The 26,574-nt window shown below is 39.6% G+C and overlaps 1 protein-coding gene across 2 annotated transcripts in view; it reads left to right on the top strand.

The window, feature by feature from the left end:
* ntrk2a (neurotrophic tyrosine kinase, receptor, type 2a) overlaps positions 1–26,574 on the top strand; it is a 107,777-nt gene that overhangs the window by 46,033 nt on the left and 35,170 nt on the right. The gene's annotated exons all lie outside the window — the stretch shown is intronic.

The raw sequence follows: 26,574 nt of genomic DNA, 5'->3' as shown, positions 1-26,574 counted from the left end.
TGAATGTGTGTGTGAATGGGTGAATGAGGCTTGTAATGACAGAGATCTCAAATTGAGCAGAAAAGCACTATATAAGCACCAAACACAACACGTAATGGTTACCTGAAATGACTGAATGATCCAAGGATAGGAAATAAGCTTTTAAGTGGTTTGTACTTCAAATATGATTTGAGCATTTTCCTGGCTTGTGCCAGAGTGATTCACGTTGTATTTATTCTCGGGAAATTAGCAGTTGGAATTTTTTTAATTCTATAGTCATCAGATTTTGAGTTCACACCATGGGTGCTTGCCTATGCAGAAGGATTTCATGTGTCAACAGGTACACCATGTCAGCGTGACGTTGTTGCTCAGACAGTATGACAGTGCCTTGCTGTTCAAGGTCCTGCTGGTTGCTTAGGACACGTCATTGCTGCCAAAGAGTGTGTACGTTGAATCACGGTTTGGCTTTTTCTTGGCAGCAGGTTGGATAGCCGTATTATAGCCTCTATGTTAATGAGGTTTTAGCTATCAATCAACCCCTAGTCTTGCTGGACTAAGGCAGCTACTCAAGAGGCCAAGAGACACAGAGAGAAACACACATGGAAGTGCAAAGTTTCCTTGAATATGTATGAGAGTTGGCAAAAGGGCATGCCAGTATCGTTTATGGTGTCTGGCTGCTTTTGCGTTTCATATTTGTGCATTTGTGTAGCATTTTCTGCACAGCGGGGGCCAAAAAAGTGGTGCGAGACAGAAAGAGAGCATCAGTGCAGAGCAGTTGGGAACAGCACTATAACAGATAGAGGTTTATTGATGGATCAATTGATCGTTGAGCCAGGATGCTTCTGTCTTCTTGGCTCTGTTTTCATATAGCGGCCTAATGCTAAGGTCAGCAGCTCTGTTTTTGTGGATTCTGTTTTATGACCTTGCGTATCTGGAAGAGGCAGCTTGAAGCCGACACAGACAGAAAAGCAAATGTCTTTCCTAAAAAACTGATTACACTGAGTGGTAGTCAGAGTGCTCTCAAAGTTATGAGGAAAACATCATTTATGTGAATCCCGTATGCCTGACACTGTTTTTAAAATGCTTTTAGGACAATCAGATCTGGTGTGGATGACACACCCAGTGTAAATGACCAAGAAGATGATCTGGGATGCAATTTGTTTTTCCCAGCTGGTCTGTTGTTGACTTGTTGCTGTGCTTGGAAACATTGTCATTTTGCATGATCCAGCTTGGGCCAAACTTTAGCTGTCAGACCGATGGACTCACATTTCACCCTAGAAAGTATCGTGTCCCAACAGGGCTTTGTATATCAAACACAACTGTTTGATACTCCCTGTTAAACAAATACTTTACTGGTGACATAATAACTCTACAGAGTAGGAGCTTTGATCTTTAAGAGGAATGCAAGTAAAATATAAAAACTAGTGGTAGTTATGTTATTACATCTTCCAAAACTGAAAGACGTCTGCAAATATTCATAGTCGAGGTTCTGAAGCCTGAGAATGACTTATTAAATATCAGATTTTCACTGTAATGAGCAGCTATGATTCACAGTAATGTACAGCTCTTTGTGATAACGGTTAAATGCTGTAAATACTTGTGGGGGGGGGGGGGGGAATAACAAGCTATTGTATTTATTTGTTTTTCCTTACTTAGTGTGACTGTTTTTGTCATTAACAAGCAGATAGACACAGGGGAGTGTAATATAAATATTAAAGTTAAAAAAAATATTCTGGGCTCTAAGGAAAACTAATGTATCATTATAATGACCAAGCTGCTGAGAGAGTTACTCTGTACAGTATCTAATAAGACGAGAGGCCTTTTTAAAAAAAAAACATTTTTACAGTTCGAAACAGTTCGAAACTACAGCGGCGTCTCGACACAGACAAACTACCAAACTGAGGCAGTGACAGATGTCTCACAGCTGTCTCCTTGAGCCAGTTTTGAAGTTTTTCTCTTTGTCTCATTTAGTGCAATACAGGATTGACATTCAGGGCAAGTGGCGGTGAAAAGGCAGTAAATAATCGTGCAGGTAGATTTTCATTGCAGTTCATTTTTAATGTGAATAAAATGGAAACATTGATGCTGTTCAGCTCCTGGCTTTGACATATAGTGTAGTTTTTCTAATGCATGGACCAGTGTTTGTATGTGTGTTCGTGTGTATAGTTGTCAGAAGGTCTGCAGTGTGACATGGTCAACTTCCGTTGCCCGTTGCATACTGTTGCCGTGGCAACCTGCGTCATTGCCAACCCGCGCCGCTCCAAAACTAAATCATTATCACTTGCTGAGTATGAAGGTAGTGATTCACTCCTCTTGCACACACACACACACACACACACACACACACACACACACACACACACACACACACACACAGATATACATATATATGAATGAGGACTCATGATCCGACACCTGGTACCGACTAAAGTCAGTTGAAGCTGAAATGAGAGCAGACAAAAGACGTCAATTTGTAAATCCCAAGTTCATTACTGCAGCATGGTGCCTCAAGCAGAGAGATCTTTTGCTCCATTTACTGGCTTTGTTTATGAAGTGAGTCATGGCAAGAACAACATTTTTCGCTCTTCCTACACGGACGGCGATGATTGGCAGCAAAACATGAGACTGATTTGGATTTTGAAGGTTGAAATTACACCTTTAAATCTGGCTGGTGTGCTGATTTGAGACGCAGAGTAAAGAAAGTCTGGCACTTCAAGTAGTGAACTGTATTTGTTTTAAATATATTGAAGAGCGAGACAAACAACAGGCAGCTGCAAACCTATTTATGAGTGCCCGTCCGTAAATAGACGTAGACAGAAGAGCATAGGATTTCCTTTTTCTCACACCATTTAAATCAGTGGTAAGGTTGCCACTCTCAGCGAGTAGAAAAATCTGAAAATCAGCCTCTGTCTGAAATCAACACAACGAATCTTTAAAAAACACATCAAATTTTTAAAGAAGCCCAGACCTTCTTACGTTTCAGGACGTTTTCAGTTGACAGCCTGGATCGTGACACAGTCCTGGCTTTGCTAAAATACATAAACCATCTCATGGAAACCAGTAAACACCACCCACCGCACCTCCCATGTTACATTCCTCTGCTGTGTGCTGGGGTGCCAGCGTACTAAACATCCAATAATGATCTTCAGCTGGATTATTATTTCTTACATCTTAGTAACAAATCACAGCTTTAAAAGTGTCGCTTTTATTTGTAACATCACCACAACAAGGAAGCTCAAGACACTTCCCTCGCGGGGGGCTAACTGGGTTTACTGTCTCCGCTGTCACTGCCTGCTGGTAGTAAAGTGAGAGTCTGTTGTTTTCTGGCATGTTTACTTTTAGTCCACTGCCAATCTGGAAAATTTTCTTTCAGTTTTTGCAAAAAAGAAATGACAAACACAGCTTAAGGAGGGGAGCCGAATGTTGTTTTTGGCTCACCTCATCGTTTCCTTTATCATAAAGTGTCAGCTGTCTGGAATGGTTTTCTCCTTTATTTTCCTGCCCTGACAGATGCCTCAGCCAGGCTGCTGCTGCTGCCTGGGCTGACTTTATTCCCAGTGCTCGGGCTACCTAATTACACATCCTTCTTACTTGGACCTAGACACATTGTTCTAGGGAACAAGGCATAACAAGCATGTTTGCAGTTACAGGATGATTACACACAATCTGGATGTACGCCTCGCTATTATAAGTTTACTCGTTAGTGCTGTTTTTCACTTTCAATAAGCGGAGATGCTAATGGGGGACGTTTATCATTACCATCCAAAACTCCCCTAACCCCTGGCTCTCATTAGTTTTTGGATTGTAGCTTCATGTTAATTATTTGTCAGTTTACAGACTTTGTCCTCAGTTCGTGCAGAATTACAACCCTAGCTGCAGAACTAAACAAAAAATGTAGTTTTCTAATTATTTTCTGTAACTAGGTAATTGATTGGGCTCCATATATTAAATGAATTATTTTCCATAGGCATAAAATGACACTGATCAGATGTGGCGTTGATGTTTTTTATTCTGGACTTGTTTGCATTTGAGCACTGTTGACCTCGTGACATACTACCTCTGTTTGAGCCAGCAGTAAAAGCTACAAGCTTTTTTGGACTAATTTTTCTTCATAGCTGCAGGAGTTGGCAAAACTTCCCTCTAAAACTCAGCGGGAGATGCAAAGCCAAACAGTATGTGAAGTCCAAATGATTCGAGGCACGTTTTGTATTGTGCTAGTTAGACATTTGAAGCAGCGCAGCAGAAAATCAGCTGAAATGCAACTGAATTTGTATTGAAATCACTGCTGTGACACTCCTGAAACGTGACTTTCCATCTCTTTTTCCCCTCCCTCATCTCTATATCCCTCCTCTCATCTGTTTTATGTTTTCTAAGACATGCCTCTCTCACATATCAGCTTAGACCACGTTTTTTTTTTCCCGTGACATTTCTTATTTCGTCCATTTGGCATGCATTTGAACCTTAATGCCACATCCAGCAGAGAAGTTTCATTTGTTTTGGTTGGCTCAGCCTCTGTCATAAACTGACAGGTTGGTAATATACACATAATCCTCTACCACAGATACGCCTGTTCTGTTGTGCTGGCACAGACTCCCCCAGTGACATGCCAGGTGTTGGTATCAGTCTGTAATTTTACAAAGAAACATGCAGCTGATTATCTTTAATGAATTGTGCGCACGTGTGCACATGTCTTTGGCAGAAAGCGTAAACAGTTGGAAATGTGGAAAAGCCCATTACAGTATCTGGTGTGTGTGTGTGTGTGTGTGTGTCCATTGATTGGGTTGCAGTTGAGCACTCCAAAGCAAAGTTCAGATGTGTTTAGGATCAATGAATTTATTGTTCATGTTTGGAAAAAGGTCACTTCACCCCTACTGTGAGTAAATATTTTTTAAACAAATAAACACTTAGCACTTTGCTAGGAAACCTCTCTGCTGTTTTTCTGTATAAAATATCGGTGACCATGACCTTTTCTGCGTGCTGATGAATAAATATGGTCAACTTTATCACACACATGTGCAAATAGATGGTGAAGAGGGTGCAAGAGCACTCTTGCACCCTCTTCACCAGCTCGTTAACGAGCTAACCATGCTAATGATTCACGCCGTGCAGCCCCACGCACGGGGCGATCCGCGCTAACTTGCTAACGGAGATTTGCAGCGTTAATGCAGTTATGGCGTTAAACTCATGTTAACGCTGATTAACGCTGACAACTGCTTAATTGTCCCGGCTCAGGAAATAGACCCAATAGCGCGACATGAAAAAAAAAAAAGAAGTAAAAAAAACTGAAAAAGAACATAAAATATGGGGCAACGCAGTGATGCAGGCTGGCAGATGATGAGATGCTGAACTGCTGGTATGTAATCAGCTAACGAGGTGAGGAAGATGCGGTGATCTTACTGGCAGGAGAGCAGGGCGGGTGGGAGTGGCAGGTCTGAAACAGTTTGTTGATAATGGACAATTAGAAATAATGAATCACTCTGACCCTCGATGAGGGGGCTGCACAGGCGCGCCCTCTTGTTAACTATCTACTTGATATCCACCTTGGACTTGAGTAGTGTTAGTGTGTTTTTTTAATGAATATTTTGGGCCTGTATTAGATATCACTGTGAAGAGAGACGGGAATGCAGGCGAGACACACAGTAGAGGGTCAGAATCAAACCCAGGCTGCTAATTTCAGCTTATTGCCTCCTTAACTTATGAGCTAAACTGCTCCTGTGTTAGTGGGGTTTTTTGTATGTATGTATTTTCTATTTAAAAAAGAATTAAGATGCTCTTATTGTTAATCCATAATCCATAAACCTTCTCGACTATAACAATACGCAGCTCATTACTGGATGGTGGCTCCACCGTCGTGCTCACCATCAACACAGTTTAGCACTGCTGCCCTAGAAGGGTTTAAGTCACCATGAAAGCCTGTTTTAAATTGTATCTTGTGTGAATATTTAGTCAGAGTTTCTGGGTCTTTATTGTTCTGTAAATTGTAGATGTCCTATTACAAAACATAATGACTACAGAAGGTCTACTGCTGCTTTGTTATGAGTAACTTTGAATAACAAACTCACTAAACTTCTCTGTTCTAACACCAGACTTTTCTAACCTGGAGTTAATTTTACTGACAATGCATTTTTGCTATATGAAGTGTGGAGAAACAACACAAGGTAATAAATGCAGCTGTAATAGCTGCAAAGAGCACACTAGTTTCCTTAAGCCTTGGATACACAAACCGAGAGACCATTCATTGAGCACCTGGTAGCCTCTGTTTGCGAGACTGGATTCCCTGATTGGTTGACGAGTGCTTCCTGGAGGTTGCTTGCACCAAAAAGTTTCTTGTGTTACTTTGGTTGCTATCAGATTGCTGTGCCCATAGTTTGCATGGAAGACCTTAACCTGTCTGCAAACACTTGCTAACTATGCACTGGAGTAAAATTGAGTGAAATTGTAAAATTTGTGGCTTATTGCTGCAACTTTTCTGCAATCAGTTTCACCTAGCAACGGCATGCAACCTCCTGTAACTGCTCGCCAACCAGGTGAGAAGTAACATTTTTCTCTAGTGACCTGTGGTTACCAGGGGGTCACTGACTGGTCTCTAGGCCGGTGTGACTGCTAGCAACCACCTGCAACTGGTTAGAGAATATGCGGTTATCCCTGGCCGTTAACTGGTAACCAGTCTGTAGTTGTGTGTTACTGGGGTCTTAGTATTTAAATTAACAAGTAAGAGTAAGCACAGACAAAAAAAAGCCTTGTGAACTTTCTCCATTCTACAGTGAAGCATCACAAAAATAACTTTTATAACAAATACTAAGCAACAAAAGTCTCTGTGGTACTGACACCATCAGCAACTAGACCACCTCTCTTGTATTGCTTTATTATTATTGTTGTTATTGTTATTGTTATTATTATTGTTGTTGTTGTTGTTGTTTTGCTTTTGTTGTTGTTGCTTATGATTTTTGTGTTTCCCTTCAGGCTGTGTGTTATTTCACAACATCCCAGTGGAGGTGGTCTCACACTAAAAGAGATGGACACACAAGAGACTGAGAGAAAAAGAGAACGATTGTTTGTCATTGTGTGTGTGTGTGTGTGTGTGTGTGTGTGTGTGTGTGTGTGAGAGAGAGAGAGAGAGAGAGAGAGCGAGAGAAAGCAAGAGAATGAAAATGGAAAATGGGGGAAGGAAGATAAAAGAGAGGTGCATTCTCATATTCAACTAACACAAGAAAACAATAGTATATATAAAAATTGAAGGGAGTAAACCCTGTAGCGGTTATAGAGTTGTGCAACAAACGAACACAGACGCACACACACATACAACACCGATGGTCAGGTGGGACGTGTCTGTTGTGTTCTCTAAAGGTAGAAGAAGCAGGTAGAGCTCTGGGATGCGGCAGCCCAATCAGCCAATCACACAGAGACTTCGGAGACACATAAAAGCCTCTCCTTGGATGAATTATTCACAAAAGAGGGACAGAGACAACCATTAACCTAGATCTTCACCAAACACACTCACATCTCCACACTCTCTACAGACACGCACGCACACGGCAGATTTAGGCACCACGGCCCCTGATAGGTTACCTCGCAGCCCATTGGTGCAGCTCTAGACAAGTTCGCTGAGCTATTTCTTCTCATACACACTATGTACAAGGCCTTCCTGCGCTCACACAAGCTGTACTTTGTAAACAACCCTGTGTTCAGGGCTCTGTCTAATTCAGACTATTTTCCATGCTTCGAAATTGTATTTTAACACAGAATTCAACCCCTCAGATATTCAGCCAGCACACTGCCCGCACTCAGAGATGCTCCTGAAATGAAAGAACAGAGAAGAACAGTTTGAAAAAGTGTCGAGGCTGGGGAGAAAAATTTGGCTTTGAAGGCAAAAAGTGATTTTATTTGAATTTGGCAGCAGCTCCCTGTTAGTGGAGACTGCACTGCCGCAAGTCACAGTTAGAACAAGTAATAAAAGTGATCAGAGAGAAAATGGCTTCTCTTCCAATTGCCTCGCTCTTACATGCAACAAATGCTAAGAAGGATAACTACGCGATGAGTCGGGCAGGCTACTGAAAGTCTTTATTACAGCCTGTTAACATCAGGAGTGTTGGAGTACATCCGCCACAAAATACATTTCCTGTCCTCTCGCCGCCCCTGCCAAGCCCCGTTAAGTAAATTGGTAGCTGTATAAATCAAAACATGTTGATTGGTGCAATTTTTTTCTTCATGTTTTCAGTGTGTATTTAGGGTTTTTTCACACTGAGAGATGTTATATGTCTCATCTCTGGCTCATTAGAGAACTTGCACCTTGTCAGCACTGACACATACAAGATCATAAATTAAAGTCTGGGTTAAATATACCTTTCCTCTCTGCAAGACAGACACACTCGTGCATGCATGTTCAGTAATATAATACACAATCAGGTGTTGCACCACTAAATCAAAGACCCAAGAACATCTATGTGCATAGAAAAACCTTTCCAGTTTGGGCTGCGTTGGACTTTAATGCAAATATTTAACATATCTTAGTTTTCCCTGTACAAACGTGCTGGTTGCATACATCTCAGATAGACTATGGGGAAAGATGTACTCATAAATGAATCATCACGCACATGTCAAATGCATATGTGCATCACAGCGTAGTTCATCATGTGTGCACATGTCAGGCCAGCATGTGGGATGTCTCTCTGTAGCACACACACATGGACACACACACCGTAGCGAGACAGAGGGGAAGACAGCGGCAGTGTTGGCTGAGATTGAGGTCAGGGCAGACGTTTGGGGAATATTTGATTAAGGGTTAAAACACAGACACTTATTCTGGTGTGGAAGACAATTTTTGAAGTTTAATAGAGTGCAGCTCTGTTTATCCTAAACCCCAGACAGCTAAACTAGTCAGCAAATTTAATCTAAAGCAAAAACAAAAAACAAAATCATATGTTTTCAATTGGATCATGTTTTTAAATTGCATCATCTTAAGAGGGTGCACTTGAGTAGCCACTACATCCATTAATAAGGGGAAGAAAGGGGGGGGGGGGTGCACTTTCCCTGATGTAAAAAAAAAGACAAAAGTCTGCATTTCAAGTGGGGTCCAATGACCAAACTGAAAGGGAAGTTAAACTAGTGTTACACGCCACAGACTCCTAAAGATTTCTGAATCCTTTACCGTGTGAGGCTGAATTAAATATGAGGATTAGAATTTGTCAGCCAAAGGGAATATTAGATTGTTTGTTCACTCGTGTATTTACACACAAAACTGGATTAATTATTAGAAGAAAGCCCAACATTACCATTCCCTTTGGGCTGTAGTGAAATAGGAGCATAATCAAATTGTCAATGCGCTAATTAGGTGTCACAAATAAGTGAAATTTCAGAGGGATGAATGTTTTAAAAGGCAACACGCTGAATCAAAGTAAATGGTAAATGCAGTCATTTCACAAAGCGCGACAGTAATCAATAAAAATCGGTGCGACAGAAGGTGGGAGAGTGGGATGTGTATGTCTTTGTGAGAAAGAAAGGGAAAAGGAAAGGAAGTGCGACATCAAATAATCAAAAAATTGCAGCTTCATCAGCGATATGAATGTACCTTTTTTAGATGTGTATCTGTTGCTATAAATGTGAAACTTGCTCTTTAACCAGGTATATAACAGTGCAGTGCATATATATGTATATAACCGCCTGATAATTTACAGTAACAGCATTACAGTAACATAGTCATGTATTCATTGCTCTTTAGTACAGGTTTTATCAAGGCTGAGGTTTTATAAAAATTCGAGTTTTTAATCATTAGACACCCATATCAGTAGAGCAGCTACGTGAATAAAAGCAACTACCAAACGGGTCGTGAGCAGCATTTGAACTTTACTACTAAAAATCAAGATTTTCCTGTTGATTAAAAGAAAACAAGGCAGGAAGACGACAGAGTGCGAGGGCCATATTGAGAGAAAAATATTAGCGTTGATTCTGAGAATAGAGTCGTCATTTCGAGTTAAAGCGCTGCAATGGCTGCCACACCCTCTACAAAATGCCTCGTTTTAAAGAGTTTCTGAAATCATACTTCAGACTCAGTTTTGGTGTGGAGATAAAAAAAAAAAAACCACAAAATGAAATTTTATTTCATTTCACATATATTTTCAAAATGAAATTTTATTTCATTTTGCACAAAATTTCATTGTGCAAAATGAAATAACTGGCAAAGGACGGATACAAGAGTATCAGTCTTACACCCTCGTGCAGTAAAGAGGGGGTATGATGTATCACAAGACATTATAAGGTAGCTGATCAAGTTGTTTCGGTAGCTCATCTACACAAGGGATTTTGTAGGGGTCACATGACCAAAGGAGTTATTTGACTTGAAACAACAACTTTAATCTCCACATTTGGACTTTATATAAATAATCTTTTGACTTTTATCTCAAAATACTATTTTATGAGTTTAATCTTTATATTTCATTATTGTGAAAAAGAACAATTGGGATTTTGCTGCCATTTCGACTGAGCTCGGTCAGCTCTTTTCCCTGTTAGCAGGATTTGTGCTGAGCTGCTGCTTAATATTTTAATTTATGTGTAAAACACATAAAATAAAATTGCTCTTATAGTCTTATCTTGCTGTGGCATTTCCCCTTGTTTTAAGTTTTGCTTCGAGTTTGTCAGGAAACTTAACTTTGTTACAGAAATGTTGTCATAAATCCTTAAACTTCAATTGACTTATTAGGATCACTGTAGGGTTGAATTTATTTTATTTTTTTGCACGTTGCACATATATTTTTTTCTTTCGTTTGAAATTTGTAAAAAGTGTGTGGTTCTTGGAAAGATATTTTAGCTAACAATGGGAAGAAAAAAAACATGCTAACACTGGGAAATATGACAGTAGAATAGGCTTTTGAACTGGAAATGAATGTTGTTTCAGATTTTATTGTTATTTTATTTGTCCTTTTTATTTCCTTGGTGGATTCTGTGATACATAAAACTGTTGTTTTGTAACTCAATTGTTCTCAAGCGTTTGTGGCAGACAGTCATACATTACGATACCTCATTTTTCATGCATTTCCATCTGCAATGTTATGCCCACTAGCGGCTGTATAGTTCAATTTAAAAAGAAGGAGAAAAATAAATACATTAAAGGCAGGCAGTGCACAGTGATGACCTCCATACCTCTGAGCTATTAGGATGCCACTTCTTCATTTCTTTTATCAGCATCAAGGCGAATCTGACAAGGGAAAAAAATGTGGAGTTGCAAAGACTTTTTAGCCATAAGCTTCTTCCATAAACTACACGTTTTGTAGTATTAGAGCTGTGTTTGAGAAAGTTTCTGTAAAGCTGTTTAAAAGTGTCATTTGAAAACGATATTTCCCCCAGAAGATAGCTTGGGTTTTACTTTTCAATAAACAAACTCATTTATTGGTGTCCCACGTGTGTAATTGTTTCTTTTTCATTTCAAAGTGAAACAGCTTTTAAGTGTGTGCTTGGACGTCAGGGAATGTTTTGTACGGACTTTTCCTTTATTTATCCGTAAAAGAAGCCAAGTCAGTAAAAGAAGCCAAGTCAAACACAGTAAATAGAAGGGAAAATATCTGAGACCATTCTGTGAAATCAACGGCGCTTCCTCTTTCTGTTGGTCATGTTTTCCTCACTTCTCTTTGACTGTTGGCAGCAATAATGTTTCAAGTCATCAAGGCTTTTCCCGTTCTTACTGTCGGACTGTACGGATTTTTAAGAGTGTCACTGTCAGTGACGAGCTCCCACCGGTCCTTTCTTAATTATAGCGCAAACCCTTTTTTTTCTTTTTGTACTTACGGAATTTAAGAGTTTTAATTCATTATGATGGGTTATGCATGAACACTAAGCTTTGATGGGTTTAGGGCAGTGGTGAAGGAAGTATTCAGATCCTTTACTCAAGTACAAGTAACAATACCAAACTGAAGGAAAGTCCCACTGAAAGAAAAGACACTTTACAATATGTGTGAAAAATAAAATCATCTGAAAACCTTTGTGAATGCTTGCCTGCGGTATTGCATCTCATGCATGCTTCATTTCAAGAAGGGCACATTTATTAATGCAGCAGCTAAGGTATTTAAAATCAACATGATTCATAGGCTATTAATCATGCTCTGGTCTTGTTTATCATCAAAGCTAAACGCCTGAGCAGGAGTGTTATAACCACTCACTGGTCACTTCATTAGTTACACCTTGCTTGTATTGGGTTAGACCCCCGTTTTTCCTTTAGAACTTTCATTTTTTATGCCGCAGATTCAATAAAATGTTTGAAACATTGCTCAGAGATTTTGGTCGATATAGTCATGATAACAGCACATATTTACAGCAGATATTTCAACAGCACTTTCACGAGTCTTCGGTTCTACCACATCCCAACGGTGCTCTATTAGATTGAGATCTGGTGACTGGGAGGCAATCTAAGTACAGCAAACGTAACGTGCGGTTACATTGTAACCTTGGTTCTCTGAGTGCGAGCCGCAATGGAGTAGAGAGATAGTCTCGATATGATAGAGAACGTCATGGGTCAAGAATCAAGTTTGAGATGGTCTGAGGTTTGTGACACCATGTATCCATGAGAAAATGGATAAACTATGGTCAGTACTGCCAGCAGCAATACTCAGGTACACTGTGCTGTTTAAATGACTTCACCTCGCAGAGCACACAAAATCTGTTGTTCGTTCGATTGGCTAGTTTGTTTTTGTCAGTGACTTTTTAAAATATTAATTCTTAATAAGGATGATGTGTAACAGCACACGGTGGCCTCGTGTCCGCCAAGGTTAAATAAGTATTTTGCTGTCAGTGGAGTCTGATGGGTTTAATGAGAGAAATGCAATTATTTTTATATTAAAAGGGTTTTAAATGCAATACAACAATGTAAATATATGGAAATGTAACAGGAAATGTGGCTTTGTTTTAAAAAGCTGTGATATTTTAATTTAAATTTTGCTGTTATTAACTGTATTTGTGATTGTAACGGACTTTTACTTTTGTGGATTGAACCCTTCTTACACCACTGTAAATGTTATCTTATTGAGCATTATTACTGAATGATTAAAATTAATATTTTAAAATGAATTATTTTACTGTTTTAGTGGGTCAAATAGAGCAATGTAGTTTAACGATACGTTACATTTTTCTAATATTCTTATAAGTGTTTGAATAAGCAGGTAAAATTCAGCATTTTGTACAGAAACTGTAATTGTCTTAATAGTCAGACACTTATTGAAATACTTGGGCTGTACTTGAGCAACATCCAACGCCGTGAGGTCAATAGATAAAGCCACTGAATCACAATGTGCTTAAAGATTGATTTATTATAATTAGTGAAGTTCCTGTTGTCATAGGCACGTTAGCATGACCAAAGGTAAATGCCACAATCGGTAGATTTATATTATAGGGTCCCAGAGTTGTGTCACATCCGCTGTGACCTCATGGGTGATGATAATAAGACCTCCCTTCACTCCAAGGACTTCATACCCAGCACTCCACGTACGCAGTGATCTACAAGCCAGGTTTGAAGACTTTAAGGTGAATGGGTTGCATTGTAGGTGTAGATACACACACACATACAGAGATTCCTTCATTTGTTATAAATTATTCATTTAAAATTTCATAAACGCACATGTGAATAAAGCATTTGCTCTTGTAATGGATTTGAAGGTTTAATATGTTCTGTTATTTTTTTTTAATTATGTTCATTTGGGTTCCTCACAATAATTTTTTGCTTATGTAACAGATGCTTGGTAATAGATTTTCTGCTCCTGAACCGAAAACACGACGCTTTATCACTTTTAATTTCTTTCGCTATCACTTACCTCCTCGCTTCTTAATTTTCACATCTTTGACCAACGCAGACTGTTTTCAGTAGGAGGAACTGGCCTTCTAATGTGTCATATGGGAAGGTGAATGTGGGTTGAATATTATAAATAGAAAAGATCAGACTAAGGGGGCTAGAAGGAAGGGAAAAAATGGAGAGGAAGAGAGGAGGATGTGGGAAACAAAGAAGAGGATGACGAAAGAAAGCGAGGTGGAAGACACATACATGGAGATGAGAAAGGAGATACACAACGTGACACAGATGCACAAAGAAAGAGAGAGAAGAGGAAATGTCTATTTTTACCAGTGGTAAAATAGACATTTTACCACTAGAAGAGGGAATGTGATATGCCTCTGCATTAGGCCGAAGAGGAGGAGGATTTTGGCTCAGGCAGATTCATATGGATGTTTATCTGACTGCAGCATAGAGGGAATTTTAGCTAATGTATCCATCGCCCTGTTTCTCTTTAGTTTATTTGCTGTACTCCCTCTATCTCATAATATGCGCAATTTTTTTTCTATACCTTTTTTTTTTAACCCTTTCAGGCCCAATTTAAGTTTTGTGTTGCTAATGCACAACCAAGTCCTGCAGTGGTACTTCTGAGTAAAAGAAAACTCATAAAATATGTATGTGGGGTAATCAGGTTGTTAGGTCTTAACTGTTGCAAATCTGCAACGTCTGCCTGGAGAGGGTTAAAAAAATACTGTAGTTTGTTTAACCTCAGTGGTTTGAATGCTGTTGGTCCTTCTGTTGTTATCGCCATCACGAAAACCTTTAAAGTGCGTGAGAACTTCATGATAATGATCATTAAAATAATATTATTGAGATGCACTGATATACTGTTGCATTTCAGGGCCACTGTAAATAATCAGTCTGTTTATTTGGCAAAGACCTACATGACTGCCAATGATTTTAACCGAAATGAAAAAATCAATTAGATAAAAAAAAAAAGACAGAAATGTCAAAAATAAATACACAAAAGCAGCAGTAAATGTGGCAGAGTGACAGATTTTCTTTTCATACAGTCAAGTCCACAATTATTCATACCCCCTCCCTGTTTGTTATGTTTTGTGAAGCAAAGCTTCAACCTTAGCTAAAACTTTCTTCCGTAGTTCTCAAATATGTTACAAATGAATAAGTAATACCAGAATAATAAGTACTGGCACATTTTTTAGACCATTTAACTTTCTTTTTATTTTGGGAAATACACAGTTTCCCAGAAACTTCTTTTCTAATTTTTTTATTTATATGTGGGACTGTAGAGGCAGGACAAGCCACCTTCATATCAGTCAGACATTAATCATGATGAAGGTGAAGGAGCTCAGTGATGATTTCAGGCATTGTTACTGTCCCCAAGGAGGCCAAAGGCCATTAAGCCATCTCATCCTCTTATAGCCGTTGCCCTGAAAGTTCACAAGGTCACCGTCGAGTCCATCTTAAAGAAGTTAAAGAACTCTCAAACTGTGATCAGTTTGAAAGGTCAAGGTCAGAAGCCCAAAGTGTCCCAAGCCTTGATCGGGAAGGTTGTCCAAGAAGTCAGCAGTAATCCAATAACCACCTCTGAGGTCATCTTCAAGAACTCTGGGATACAGATTTCATGAACTACACCTTAACAAATTCTTAATATTGGTGGCCAGGAAGACTCTGGTGTTCAAGCCGATGCACCTGAAGTCATGTTTGGTATTTGCAAAGCAGCATTTGGAAATGTTAGAAGCGTTCTGGTTATCCGTTTTGTAGTCTGATGAAGGAAAATGTTATACGGAGGAGAAAAAGAGAGGCTGTACCCACTGTGAAATGTGGTGGTGGGAGCATCATGCAGCGGGGGTGTTTTTCGCTTCATTTGGTACTGGCAGCTTGTTCAAATTCGATAGGATCATAAAATGTGAGGACGGCATCAAAATCCTTGATGAAAATCTAAAACAATCCCAAACACAAAGTCAAATCTGACATGCCAGTAATCATGTGCTGATTCTTGAATGATCATCTCAAAGTCTGGAGATTTGTGCAGGGGGTTGAAATCTGAGGTGTATGCTTGAATGCCTGATTATTAATACTTTTGAGTTCTTTGGCAGAGAACTTAGGTTAGGATGAAGGTTTTGCTTCACAAGACAAGGAGGGGATATGAATAATTGTATTTAAGTGTAAAGACATCAGCTTAGATTAAATGAGCGATAATCAGATTTAGGCATAGCCATTAAAAAAGACAGTCCTCACTTATTATCAGTGCTTGGAGGTGTATTTTGATGAGACCGATCCCTCAAATGTCCCTTGTAAGTGAACAGTTGCTGAACCCTAAACCTGCACAAGAATAAGTGATATCTTTTCCAGATGATATCTCCCCTACTTTAAGAGGAAAACTCTATGTGAAATAACCTTGTTTTTACGGCGAACGTCGCTGCTCAGGAAAAAAAAGACAGCAGAGAAAAAACACATTTTCTGCCATCCTTTTTTTCCATCTTTCCACTAACCACTCTGTGAATCTGCAGCTCCTCTTTCCTTACCCATTAAACTTCCTCCCTTATGTCCTCTGTCTGTCTCTCTCCGCCTCATCGCTTCATCCCTCTTCCTCTTGGATCGATAGATTACTTCCTGTGTTCAGCAGGGTGACAGCACAGTTTAGAGACCATGGGGTTCATGTTACCAATCATCTCTATGTGTGTGTGTGTGTGTGTTGGTGTGTTTGCACGTATTGTGAAAGGTTTAAGGGGTCACAGAGGCCTTTGGTATCAACAGTCCTATCAGTCACTCTGAAGCCTGAATGACTGATGCACTGACTGGTTGTATAAAACATTCGAGAGAGAGTGATGAGAGGGAGAGAGAGAGAAAGGGGGGTTGCATGTGATATTTTGTGGACTTTTTGTCTAGTTGATTAGATATGTTTGATCAACATGCAAATTGTAATAATGTAGTCAACAGTTTGTGCTATTAAACTGGAGAATATTTAAAAAAAAAAAGCAGAGCTGCTTTTGCTTTTGGTGCATGATCAAAAGATTAAAAAGAGTAAATACGTCAAATGGCTCTACTTGTAGAGACCCAACCCAAGCTGAACTTGCTGCCAACTTTCACCTCGTATCTGAAACGTCCATCATCACCTCTGAACCCTATCCTTCAGCCAGAGTTACACACTGACCTCACTGACTGCTGCCAGTCATTTCAAATCATGAGATCCACTGTTATCCGCAAACAACTCTTCCCGCTGTTCCTCTCAAGGCATACAACAACCAGGCTGTTTTAACAGACAGACTGACAGGCCCTGATGTCCTTAAATCCTATAACAGTCTCTCTACATCTATCGCCCTGGGCAGCATGCAGCAGTAAATGGCTTCAGTTTGTCTGAGGTGTACCCAGAGAGCCCAGGAGAGATCAATACAGTGACTCACTGTCATCGTTTTAACTCAACTACAGTCTAGACTTGTCATAAGACTCCTTCTCCACTCAAGTTCCCAAATTCTCAGGCTCCCACGGCGAGGCTGGTGTCGCTGCAGCAATGTGAAGAACTAAAGAACGTGTGCTGTCCACACGGCTGTGTAACGTTACATCTGCCTCACAATCGCTGGTGTGAAGCATCTGCAGCACTACCATCACCATTTCTCTTGCAGTAACTGCAGTAACTGAATTTCTGCTGAATGCTTCAGGGCTGCATTTTGGCTGAATTACAGTTGATTTAATTTATGGCACCATTTTCCCGCTGCACTAAATCCTGCCTGCAAAGAAGGAATGAGTATCAGCTGCATTTCTCCTCCAGAAATTAGAAAACTGTAGCAATAAGATGGGAGTGGAAAAATCCAGCCCCCTGCCTTTTATATTCTGTGCAGCACTTAAGTTTCTAATATCCCCCTCATACCTAAAGTGGAGAGATTTGTTTTGTTTTTTTTTACTTTCACCTGAAGTTCTTGTAGCTGAGGTGTGACGACAGAGCACATCTGCTCAGTTTCACCGAGCATCTGATTTCCAGCACTCAACATAAAGCTCTAATGAAGCAGGCTGTCAGGACTTGAGATCATTAATTTAACACTGTCATTATTCATGAGCTGTATTCTGATTGGACGACAAAAATGCCTAACGTCCCTTGACAGAAACAGCTGTTTAAACAGATGCAGGGCCATTTGTAGCAAGTTTGATCAGGAATTAGATGAACAACACCTCTGAATCACACTTGGAGGCTTTTTAAAACCTTATTGTTTTCAGCATCAAATAGCAATGCGCACCAGTTTGGCATCTCTCACCGTTGGTAACAGTAACATTGCACTCATTGAGTTAATCACGTGTGAAAGGCGTGTTTAAGACTGTACACCAAGTCAGTCAAGGCTAATGCGAAGACGCACTTGGGCACAAATTCACTTTGAGTGGATCAATTTGAGGGAGTGTTGTGTGAGTGGAAGCTGTAAAAGTTCACTCGTCCCTCTAAAGACTTGCGAATGTATGAAAAGGAGCACAAAACAAACCAACAAAAAAACCAAGATGCTGAAACCAAGAAAAGAAAGCAGTAACGTTCCTTGCGAATTTTAAAGGTCAGTTTATTGCTAAAGTCCAGAATCCACATAGAGAGAGTTTGTTGACTTTGTAATTGTTCCAAAATTGGTTGTAGTTGACCTAGAGGCCACTTATGAGATATATCTATGATGAACGGAGCTACAAGTCTCCACTCACTCTGCCTTACAAGCAGTGGGATTTCTTGCCTTTCCGAACTATTTGGTTGCAGCACAAACTGAAAACATTTTTTAAAAAACAAAACAGGAATTTTGAGTGCAAAAATTGATCGTCCTACACAGACAGTCCTACAGTTCGGCCCATGAGCTGAAGCACAATCAGTGTTGCCATTGATGACTTAAAGAGCCCCACACAGCATCACCTACATAAGAAATAGCTAATATCGGCTTTATGCTTAGAATGCAAGAGACTTAATAATGATAACCAATTCCCATCCATTCATTTGCCTAACTACTTATCCAATTCAGGGTGAAGGGAGTTGATCCCAGCTGTCACAGGGTGAGAACCAGAGCACGCCCTGAACAGGTCGCCAGTCCATAACTGAGCTGTGACACAGACAGAAATTCAAACTGACATCACACTGGTGGCCAGTTTCTCTTTGGACAGTAAATTTGAAGTCAGGACCTTTTTGCTGCGAGGCGACAGCTCTGATCACCAAACAAAAAATATTCTGTTATGCCTAAAATCATTTCCAAAAGAAGGCAAAGGCAGATACTGAAATATATCGTCTAGAATTGTTGGGAAGCTTAACACATATGACCGTTCACAGATTGAATTTGGAGTTCTTCAACATATACCCACAGTACAGCACTAGCGCTAGTTTTGTTCTGCTGTTAGTTTTTCATGGGTGAGATAACGTAAGAAAACTGGCGACTTGATTGCTGCTTGTCTGATCGCGTGATTCTTTCTTTTTTCTTTCTGTTGTTGTTGCTGCATACCCAGATCCAGGCGAGTCTTGCAGTTAGTTGAACAATTGTAACACTTCGAGTCACAGCCAATACGACTCCCTACAATGAGACTCGAGTTGCTATAAACCAAGACTTTTGTCAGTTATCTTGAACTTAACCACACTCATTTCACTGGCTTCTCAATAACCTAAACACTAACAAGACACAGACTTTACTGTGTTGCTGCGAAGACTGGAAAACAGTGACATACAGCGACCCGCAGCTTTAATGCACCCTGCCATCCACCTCTCAGTTGTGACCTCAGCTTTGAAAGCAAGGTATTGTAATTTATTGACTGTTAACCCAGGTTTTCCCCCAACACACTACAAGTAGATCGGGTCTCCATCGGTTTAAACACCAGTTCCATGTCCATTAACACTGTTGGGTCTTGACCTGACCCCACTTATACCTTCACCTCTGATGTCCATCTCTCCCTCTCTCTTCCTCCGCCTCACATCTCTACATCTTTTTATTCCCCTTTTTACCCAGTCACTCCCAGTGGACGCTCCCTCTCTCCTTGTCTCACACACAGGCTACTGCTGGCCCTCAGCTTAACGGTTTTTATAACGATCTGACCCTGGGACCTTTCTCTCTGTTAATGATCTACAGCCCCTCCCCAACACAAACACATACACACACTGACAGACGGAAACCTGCACCTGTGTGTGTGCCTCCTGTTATTGTCCTTTTTGTTATGCTGAGATAACGTCAGAGCAGTAAACACTAAAGGTAATTATACAATTCAAAAAGCCCCAAACTAACAGTTTCATTTCTTGAATATGAGAATTTTTCAGAAGGGACATAATTGAAAGCTCTTTATTTATTCAGTTTTTGACAGCCTGTGGTTTGGACTCACTGCTGTGATGAAATGGCTGCTCTACATTTAATAATGCTGCTACAATTGCAGACTCTGTTTGAGAGGAAAAAGAAGAAAATAGTAGCACCTGCCTTCATTTAATGAAATAAATAGAATTTTCTTCTGTAATGAATAGCGACAATCTACTATATGTCTCGAGCTTCAAATGGAAATCAAAGATTTCATTTTGCAGCTGTGTCCTTGGAGTTTTTAATGAAAACAGATCTATTAATGTTACCTTGTTCTGAAGAGTTCACTCATATTGTACGCTTTGGTACTTGCTCTTCCTTTGAATGCATAAGTACATTAGCACTGAAGAGGTGCGGCTACATGCAGTGCACTACATTTACCAGAACAATGTCCCTAAAATTAGGGTCTAAAATCTCTATAACACACAAATGTTATATCTCTCCTGGGTGATAAAATTATCAATGCACTTATCGGAGAAATGTAATTAACTTGCAGTGAAGAAGAAGAATTTTGCAAGAGGAAATTGGCGGCCAGAAGGGGGAAGCTAATTGGAGAGCTAATTAACTAAATGGACATAGCATTAAAAACGAATATTCATGATAATACGCAAAACAAGATGGACAGTATGCAGTAAATAAATAATTCCTACTTTTGTGTCATTAGAGGGATTTTTTTCTGCTCCACTGACACAGATACTCTGATACATTTTAGATTATTGTCTTGTAATTTCACGGGATCGCTGGATTATAGTTACTGTGGGCATTATATTGTGATGGTAAATTAGATACTTGGATTTCCACTTACATGTGCAATACTCTATGTTTCTCAACCTCAAAAACTGGTTCCCTCTGTAGACGCAATCTTTGAATTCAGGTGTTATTAAATACGTTTTGATTGTAATTCCATCCATACATCTATCCATCCTCTTCTAGGTTTGGTAACCACAGCAACTCAGCTACTTAAAATAAATTAATTAATAAATTCAAAGTTGAGAAAATTCAAAATATCAAAATGATGTGATCCAAAACATCTCAAATTGCATCTGCTTTTGTTGCTTTTGTTAACAGAATTCCTGGCAATGGTCTTTTTCACTTAGTTACATATTCCCGTGGGGTTAACCCCTTAATGCCCAGTATAATGTATTGGATACATTGAGTTTGATTTCTTTGGTCTGAAACACCTAAATAATTTGCACAATGTATTTATAAGCAATAAATATGGAGAAAAATGCCAGATGTAGCAAAATTTATAATTTATATAAATGAAATGAATATTTCATTAATCTTCAAGAGATTACAATTTTCTTGCAATTATTTCACGGTTCCCGGTTTAGGCTTTAAAGGGCTAAATAATAAAATTCTTGCTTCTGTGGCATGTATTTTTAAAAGCAGATGGATCTGCATATTTGATTTAGCACAGATTTTTACACCAGATTCCCTTACTATTGCAAGCCTCCCATTCATCCAGGCTTGGGGTCACCCGAGGTGCTACGCTACCCTGCCATGGTTTACTGCCAGAAGAAAACACTTTCCCAACCTCTTTGAGTCAGGATGGGCATCTGGTGTAAAAACGTGTGCCAAACCAAATATGCAGATCCATCCGCTGTGGTGATCACTTGGAAAATAAAATGAACAGCTGAAAGTTGTTAATGCAGTGTTTTTGAAGATAGATACATGTTACTGAAGCTATCATTTTTTGTAATTTTCAGGTTGCCAGAAATTTTTTCCAAATCAGTAAATCAGTCACATATTGAGACATTTCAAAAAGGTGCTGAATTACAGTCTCTTAAAAAAAAAAGACTATTAAGTTCCCTCAAGTTTGTGCAGTTATGGAGTTTCAAGGTTCCTCTGGCATTAAGCTAACATATAAATTGGAGCTTCATGGAATGGGTTTCTGTGGCTAAGCAGCTCCTGTAGTTATACAAAGTGGGTGGTCTGGTACTTTTGTCCATATAGCGAATCTTGTCACGGTAGCCTTTAAGGTAGGAGACCAACAACCCAGTCTTCAGTCATTAAGCAGAGTGCTAGTTTGCTAGTTAGCCAATATTTGTTAGCTAACTAGCAAACTAGCTTGTTAGTTGCTGTAGAGTATATCCTGGAATAACTGTCAGAAATGGGAATGGTGAAATTTAAGTCCACTCTAAAGGAGTGGGGGAAAAGCTTAAAATAGCATGTTTGTGTTAAGTCGTCTGTACAGAGTACTGTATTTGTTTCCTTACTTGTTATATTGTTATGTCTTGTATTCGTTGTAACATCTGCTACCCTCTTGGCCAGGTCGCTCTTGGAAAAGGAATTTAATCTCAAAGTGACTTTTACCTGAATAAAGAAAAACTATAAGGTATCATTGTTAGAAGGGTAATGGTGTTGTCTGGATCTGCGCATTTAAACTCAGTGTGGTATTTAATATACTATTCACTGTCTAGTTAGATAGGTAACTTGACAATCAAGGTCAAATGCTGCATTGTGTTTCACGCTGAATGATAGTTAAGTGTACAGTACACGATTCCTTTTAAAAGTAGATTCAGAGTTACTGTTTTGAGAGTTTTGACTCTGTTTTCTGATAGTTTTATTGCCCTTTGAGTGTTCTGGTTAGTTTTCAGTAATGCAGAATTAAATTAAATTAAAATTAATCTTAATTGGTTAACATCATACCTGTTTTGCACAACTTAGATTAGAAACCCTTTAAATAAATTTTCAAAATAAAAAATATTTAAAAAGAATTCAGTGTACCCTTCTGCTGATAACAATACAATTAAAGCATAATTAGTTGACCTTTGAAGATATTTTGCACGGCAGCACTGATTTGTGCAAAAGAAAAACCATTTAATCCGAGCACACAGTGTTCAGTAATACTTCTTAATACACTCCAAATAATGCACAGCATCCATTTTCACCATTTTCACTGTCCCCAATCACTCTTTGAGGTCTGCTTACTGAAAGTGACACATTAGCTTACAAGTCTGGATCTTGACAAAAAAAGATGCTGTCAGACATCGCAGCCAAGACACACACATTTACAGCACATATAAACTCTCCACACACAGAAAAACAAACTATTGTGCTCTTGCTCTCATTCTTTTTCTCTCTCAAGGCCTTTTCATTCTTCACGAGTCACCAACACACACATACGCTGGTTAAGACTCACACATACACACACACAAACAAACTCTCTCAGCTTCTTCCTCTCAATCTAGCCCTGTCAACAGCACTAGAGCCTGATACGCGTCCAGGGACAGAGGAAATGAGCGATGTCAACCAGTATTGTAATGCAGCAGAGCCGACCACATGAGAGGGGAAAACATCTACTGTGTTTTGTGCTCGTGGGAAATCAATCTCAACTCTTAATACGATGTTTTCAGGCTTGTGCTCATGTCTCAAAGAGGCCTAGAGAAGAATTACCTGTGTGTGTACGTGTGCATGTGCGCATGTACCTGTAATCCTACCACGTCTATGATGAAACCCATGCTCTGACTTGTCTGTAGGGTTATTTTCCTTCTACTGACACAAGGTTGACGAGCTGATGAAAGACCGAGACTGCATGGAAGCGTCCAATTATCCTGCTTAAGACAGTCTTATGCATACACAGTCCGTATTGTTCTCACCTGTTATTCAGCGAAAAGGCATGCATAAGATGATATTGCACAGCTAGAAGCATGACTCTGATCTCTCACCAGCCTTTATTTCTGCATTTTCAGGACAATGCACTAAAAAGCACTAATTTACTATCCGCTTCATGTACCTGAGTGATTGGAATCATTTGCATCATTGCCTCTTAACCACCTTTGTTATATGCTAAGATGATAGTGTCTGCAATTAACTGAGCGTGGTTAATAAAAAAAAGAAGAAGACATTAAAGGAATGAAAAAGGGTGTGGGGGTTGTTTCCATGCAGCCATTTAAAATGTGAAAAATGTCACCACTGGGGCAAATTTTGCAACTTTAAGTTTTTTCAGCTCATGATTGGCTCCACAGTATTTAAGATTTGCAAAAACTTTTGGCACTATCCCAGAAGAATCAACTACCCAAAACAAAAAGCAGAACGCTCTTGAAGCTGGAATGAACTGCAGTAAAGTGCTCTCAGTGGGATTGCTGCTGACATAACAGGAAGTCATTGTTTCAGTGATTTAAGCAGCACTTTTTTTTTTATAATTATACATTGTAAACACTGAGAAAGACAAGCTGGTCCTAAACGTATGTGCACTCACTGGCCACTGTGTTAGGTAGACTGTAGTATTGAGCTGGACCCCTTTTTGCCTTTAGAGCTGCTTTAATTGTTCATGGCACAGATTCAGCAAGGTGCTGGAAACATTCCTCAGAGATTTTGGTCCATATTGACATGATAGCATCACACAGTTGCTGCAGATTTGTCAGCTGCACTTCCATGATGAGACTCTCCCATTACACCACATCCCTAAGGTGCTCTATTGGATTAAGATCTGGTGACTGTGGAGGCCATTTGAGTACAGGGAACTCGCTGTCATGTTCAAGAAACCAGTTTTAGATGATTTGAGCTTTGTGACACGGTGTGTTATCCTGCTGGAAGCAGCCTGCAGAAGATGGGTACACTGTGGTCGTGGACATGGTCGGTAACAAAACTCGGGTAGACTTAAAAATATGCTAGGTTGGTAGATCGTTGTTGCAGCAGATATTTAGACTCTTTCAGATCATTGGCTGACCGAAATGGCACTGTGTGCTCTTACAGATTTGCTTCAGGGACAGATATACTGTGCCTTCAGAGATGCTCTTCCACATAACTCTGTAACAGTCTGCAGTTATTGCAGTTATTTAAGTTACTGTTGCCTTGTTTCAGCTTGAAGCAGTCTGGCCATTCTTCTCTGACCTCTGGCATCAACGGGGCATTTTCACCCAGAGATCTAATTACTGCATATTTTCTCTTTTTAAGACAATTCTCCGTAAACACGAAAGATGGTTGTGTGGAAACATCTCAGAAGATCTATTTCTTAAGTACTCAGCCTAGCCCATCTGGTACCAACAACCATGACCATGTCTGCATGCCTGAGTGGGTTGAGTTGCTCCATGTGATTGTCTGATTAGATCATTGCATTAACAAGAAGTGTATCAATAAAGTAGCTGTTGAGTGGATATATAATTATATGATCTTGTATGTATTTTACTGGTTGCTATACATGTTTCTTCTATACTGGCCATAAAGAAGAAATTGCTTAGAAAGCAGTTTTGGTACTGTATGAGATTTGTGCCAAAAAAACTGAACTACAAAGAGGCTATGGCACTCTGCCTTAGACACATCAGATGTTTTCTTACCAAATTACCGTTGTTTTAGCACAAAAATGTGGAGACTGTTTTCACCGCTGGCTGGGCTGGAGTAGAACAATAGCGGTACAAAGGGGCAAATTTGGTAACTCTGCTAGAATCGCAGCGTCGTCAGATAAACTTCAGAGCAAATATTAGCACAGCATAAAGACTTGAGGTGATGCTCCTGTTTAGTTGATTTACAACTAAATTGCTTGTCATGTTAAAGGTGTGAGCTGTACTGTAATAGCCAGTTTTCTGTGTTGATTGTAAAAACAATTATTATTGTGTAGGATTGAATTAGATTTCACAGTTGTGCTTAATAAAGTGGCCACTACATTTCTAGTGCATGGATGTATGCAGACATATTGATTGTAAGTATTAAACACTCCAGTGAGAGATAAGGGTGCATATGCAGGAGTCAAAGGTGAGGCGAAAAAGAAACCCAGAGTGAATATCAGTCTGTACCTGTAGGCTCTTGCAAATGCAGCTGCTATTTACTGCTACAGTCTATGTGAGAAGAAAAATAAAAAGAGGTTTGTTTGCTTTGGCACTAAGTATGGGTACAGAAAATTAGCAGAAATGTGATGAGGGTTTACTGTCACAGACAAACCTCCTGGACTATTTTCACGGGCCTAATTAGAAACTAATAACGCCTCCATTCTGCTGCCAAAACAAACCCTTTTGCTGTGAAAGGGATGGGCTCTGTGTCTGACTCACGCTACCCCACCTCTGCTTTGTTTTCCGTTAATTCATGTTAATGCTGCATCTTGTGCTTTTCAGAAATTTGAGTAATGTGAAAGAGGAAGCGTATTCTCCTGAGACTTTTATTTTAACGAGATAATAGTGCCATCTCTGCGTCTGCATTTTCCACTTTTTGTGTCGCTTTGTTTTTTTCCACCAAGCTCCTAGATTGCTGCTTTTTATTGCATACATGAATTCCCTCTGTTACCTTCCTGCTCTGGAGGAATACACTTCATATTAGCCTTCTTTTCTTGACTTCATCATTAAATGCTGCAGAAGCGTACCTAAAAAAGCTTTCAAACTGACAAAAAGAAAACAGCTACTGCTGATAAAGTACCTAATGGTATTCTCCCATTTTGGCCCCCTTAATGGGGCACTTACCGGCTTAGTCACTCATTTTCTTCATGCAGAAATTTGCAAATTTGTTTTCATCCAGTCAAAATGACCCAAGTTACTACAGGAGCTGCTACTTCTGCCCCTCATATTTCCTAGTATCTTTGCTCTTGTCAATTAACCTCATAGA

This window comes from Mchenga conophoros, linkage group LG12 (genome assembly GCF_057382185.1).
Source record: "Mchenga conophoros isolate Kocher_MC1m ecotype Shallow Benthic linkage group LG12, M_conophoros_male_GT1.1, whole genome shotgun sequence".
Taxonomy (NCBI): Eukaryota; Metazoa; Chordata; class Actinopteri; order Cichliformes; family Cichlidae; genus Mchenga; species Mchenga conophoros.
This window is presented reverse-complemented; position numbering and strand designations above follow the sequence as displayed.